At 38.2% G+C, this 4627-nt stretch overlaps 1 long non-coding RNA gene across 1 annotated transcript in view; it reads right to left on the bottom strand.

The window, feature by feature from the left end:
• Window positions 1-4403, bottom strand: part of LOC104865846 — a 10518-nt gene extending 6115 nt beyond the window's left edge. The window contains exon 1 of the long non-coding RNA XR_781280.1: window positions 4164-4403. This is a non-coding gene — a long non-coding RNA (uncharacterized LOC104865846). The remainder of the gene's footprint in view (window positions 1-4163) is intronic.
• Window positions 4404-4627: the final 224 nt, after the last annotated feature.

Raw genomic sequence — 4627 nt, 5'->3', positions numbered from 1 at the left:
ATATATATATATATATATATACTTCCCCAGGATCAATGTTATTATGTATCACAAACATATACTACCAAAAAAAGCTTTTTAAAACGTTTTTTAAAATGTACAGATAGAAGATGGTCAAAAGTAGATGAGTTTCTGCTTTATTTTAGAATCAGAAACACTTGTTGATAGTTTCCAGTCTGAAAAAAGTAGGAGGAGCAAAGGCCACCGTTGCCATGTTACGGCGACGGGAGGTTCTGCGTTCTTACGACAGTGGTGAAAAGCACAGCACAGCCTTCCGCTGGTGTGCTGAGTGTTTTGCGGGATTATGATGGAGACCAAATTAAAGGTGACTTAAGCATGAAAGCAGCTCTGAACCACAGCAAGCGTCCGGGCAGCCTCGTTACAAGCATAAGGGCACCCAGGTTCTCTCAGGTGACAGCAGAACTGTGCCTTCCTAGCTGCTTCACTGAGCGACCTGGCGCATCCATCTCCAGGGAACAGCAGCTACGGGTCCTCCTGTGCCCAAGTCCATGTATCAGCATCGGACGGATGGGCCTGCTTGAGTGTCATATCTCTCTTGAACCTGCTTTCTGCCACTCAGGGAGAGGACGCGGTGCTTTGCTACCAGCAGCTGTGGAGTATTCCTCTGAGAGAGGTGGTCTGCAGTCTGGTCAGTTGCGAGTCCTCTCTTGTCTGGTTGCATTGCCACTTTTCCCATCCAGAGGTGTGCTTCTGTCTCCTTTCTCTTAGCTCTGCGTGCCCCTGGTACCTGTATGTGATGGACGTGAGTAGGCTTTCAGTGCCTTTCACCTTCCATCTCCGCCCCTTTGGCATGAGCCTTCATGTAGGGAACCTTGAGTTGGACTACAGATGAAGACAGAGTGCATGACAGAGAAGCCTGTGCCATACCAGCCTTCTCAGCCTTTTCCCCACTCCCAGCATGTGGGAGAGAAGCCAGGTGGATGTTCTAGCACAGAGCAAAACCCCAGCTAATTGGAACCACATAGCAATGATTACAGGATTTATGAGACCCAGTGCAAAATAAAAATATAGATCTTCTTTTTTAAAAAAAGAGGAGGAAATGCTGGTAACTATTAAAATATAAAGTTTGCTCCGTTTTGTCAATGCCCCCCCCCGCTGGTATCTTTAAAGTTTGATATTTAGGGTGGCTGTAACTAAAGAAAATGACAATATTAAACTTTACTACTCATTTCTATCTTGTGCAGTTCTAGTTGTGAGTACAAATGTCAGAGCACTTAACTCATGTGGAAATCACTGAAATTTCATAATCTGTATTTTGTGACTCATCACTGGAAAGTGGCTCCAGATGGTCAAAAGGAGAGCTTTGGAGAAGGAGTGGATCTCTGCCGGCACAGATCAAGCCTGGAGACTGTGGGACAGGCGTAGCTGTCGCAGGTTTCTGGGGCCCCTGGCCTATGAAATAGGATTGGGCAAGACGGTTGCCAAGCTCCTCTGCACACTGTTAGATTGATCCCCAGGACCAGCTGAGGCTGGGGAAGCTACACATTATGGGTCCCACATCCTGCCGCCCTAACTGTGGTACACAGGTGGTTTCTAATGCAACCTCCGTACTGGGATGGAGGTGTCACCTGAGTCAGTGGAGGGTCAGGGGTCTGAAACAGGGAGAATGAGACAACTGGAGCCTTAGCCTTCGAGCTCATCCTGACTAGAAAACGTTAAAAACAAACTTTACTAGAGAAATTTCCCTACAAAACATGTTAAGGGTAAGGACTTAGAAAGAGGGGAAAACCAGATAAAGAAAGGCACCAAATGACCTTGGAAGCTGCACTGAAACAACAACAAAAAACCAAAAAAAAAAAAAAAAAAACAAAAAAAAAAAACCAAAAAAAAAAAAAAAAACAAAAAAAAAAAACCAAAAAAAAAAAAAAAAACAAAAAAAAAAAACCAAAAAAAAAAAAAAAAACAAAAAAAAAAAACCAAAAAAAAAAAAAAAAACAAAAAAAAAAAACCAAAAAAAAAAAAAAAAACAAAAAAAAAAAACCAAAAAAAAAAAAAAAAACAAAAAAAAAAAACCAAAAAAAAAAAAAAAAACAAAAAAAAAAAACCAAAAAAAAAAAAAAAAACAAAAAAAAAAAACCAAAAAAAAAAAAAAAAACAAAAAAAAAAAACCAAAAAAAAAAAAAAAAACAAAAAAAAAAAACCAAAAAAAAAAAAAAAAACAAAAAAAAAAAACCAAAAAAAAAAAAAAAAACAAAAAAAAAAAACCAAAAAAAAAAAAAAAAACAAAAAAAAAAAACCAAAAAAAAAAAAAAAAACAAAAAAAAAAAACCAAAAAAAAAAAAAAAAACAAAAAAAAAAAACCAAAAAAAAAAAAAAAAACAAAAAAAAAAAACCAAAAAAAAAAAAAAAAACAAAAAAAAAAAACCAAAAAAAAAAAAAAAAACAAAAAAAAAAAACCAAAAAAAAAAAAAAAAACAAAAAAAAAAAACCAAAAAAAAAAAAAAAAACAAAAAAAAAAAACCAAAAAAAAAAAAAAAAACAAAAAAAAAAAACCAAAAAAAAAAAAAAAAACAAAAAAAAAAAACCAAAAAAAAAAAAAAAAACAAAAAAAAAAAACCAAAAAAAAAAAAAAAAACAAAAAAAAAAAACCAAAAAAAAAAAAAAAAACAAAAAAAAAAAACCAAAAAAAAAAAAAAAAACAAAAAAAAAAAACCAAAAAAAAAAAAAAAAACAAAAAAAAAAAACCAAAAAAAAAAAAAAAAACAAAAAAAAAAAACCAAAAAAAAAAAAAAAAACAAAAAAAAAAAACCAAAAAAAAAAAAAAAAAAAAAAGTTGGCAGGCAGGGGACAGAAAGAAACCCAAGTACTCAAATGATAAGCCACCCCCACAGAGGGGGGCTAACTTTAAGGCAGTCTATATCACACCTGTGCACTAACATGTACATGTGCGTGTGTCCACTCTAGAGTCACCATTTTATTCACTCGAGTCATTACAGAGTACAATGGAGATCCACAGGCCCCCTTTCTCGCTCTAAGCTAACCATGAGTAAGGCACCCCTTGCCAATGAGCCACCCACCCCAAAGAGAAGGTAGGTCAACAACACGTAGCAAGCAGATAGAAGCTTCATTGTAGACCTCCAGAGGCAGAGGTTCCCAAAAGCCAACCCACTTATTCCAAGTTCTGGGTATGGGGAGGGGTTGTCACTCATCTCCCTATACAAAGCAGCTGGAAACAAAGGCCCCATGGGTCCTTCATCTTTCTAGAGCCCTGATTCTTATCAGGACAGCTATTGAGCTCCTCTCTGCCCCATCCTTTTCCTCTTAATAAATACTCTTCCTTTTGTTAAACTTTGTCCCTGTAATTTCTTATTGGGGCTGAGTTTATGATCCTGGTCGGCTGCTCAGACCCAAGAGCAGTGGTGCTCGTTCCCCAGATGCAACTTCCTTGGTTCCCTGACCAGGAAACAGACATGATGTTAAGGACAGACAACAGGCTGGCACTGGAGTTCACTGACGTGACAGATGCCAGCCAACAACCTCAGGAGCAAAACCACTGCAGAACCCAGCCAATCTACAGCATCACAAGTAAAAAATAAACTGCTGGTTACCATCTTAAACTACTAAATCTGGTGTTGTGGTTTGTGTCTAGATGTTTCCCCCAAAGCCTCATGCAATCACAGATGGGCTTTTTGGAAGTGGCTGGATCTAGAATGTGTGATGTTAGTTAGAATCAAAGATGCAATGCTGGGATTAAGAGAGTCAACGACACCTACCCTATGGTTGGGTAGCCTGGATAAGATATAAGGGATGACGTACAAAGAATTGTTGCTTACTGCTTATTGAGATGTCCTTCTGCTACACCATGGTGCCTTGGAGCCAGCCAACTATAAATTGAAGCCTCTACAAACTGTGAGACAAATAAATCTTTCCTCCTTTAACTTTGGGAGTCAGTTATTTTGTCTCAGCAATGAGAAAGGTATCTAAGGTACCTGGGATACAAATTACACAGGTCTGGATGAATTTCAGAGTAGATAGTGACCGCTCCAGGCTTCCCATATTTCACCCCTCTGCCCTTTATGGATAGAACATCAAATGCAGTCATCCAAACCCATCTCATCGTGGTGTAGTGTGTCTGTCAAAGGTCATCTGTATTTTTAGTTCTCAGCTGTGTAGATCAATAGGCGCTATATCTGAGTGGTTACCTTCAAGGAATTGTGCCTCACAGTCTTCATTTGCATCCATACCTCACTGGATGATGAAACTTTAGACTTGGGTCTTCAGCTTGATGCTAACTCTGGGGAACTGGTAGATGCCAAGGTTATGTCTGAGGTATTTGTAGTAAGGGGGTGAAGTATAGTGGTTCATCAGCAAATACCTTTACCTACATTTCTTTCCCTTATATATGTACACTGCTCTTTCCATCCAGAGGGGGATCTGATGTCTTTTATCCTGGAATCAGAATTGGCATTGTGATGCATTTTAACCCACAGAATGTGGTGAAAGAGACATGTGTGACTGTGGAATTTGGTTTTAAGATACCTGTGGCTTGTGTTCTCTTGCAGCAATCGCAGGCATCCCAGGCTCTGGCGATTTCCTGGTAGAATGCAGCCCCCTACCCCTAGAGAGCATTCGGGAGGGCCATGCTGGGTCTAGCTGACCCATAAAT

Source organism: Fukomys damarensis, unplaced genomic scaffold (assembly GCF_012274545.1).
Source record: "Fukomys damarensis isolate Sample0158 unplaced genomic scaffold, DMR_v1.0_HiC HiC_scaffold_5, whole genome shotgun sequence".
Lineage (NCBI taxonomy): Eukaryota > Metazoa > Chordata > Mammalia > Rodentia > Bathyergidae > Fukomys > Fukomys damarensis.
The sequence above is the reverse complement of the archived record's forward strand: the minus strand, read 5'-3'. Positions and strand labels throughout refer to the sequence as shown.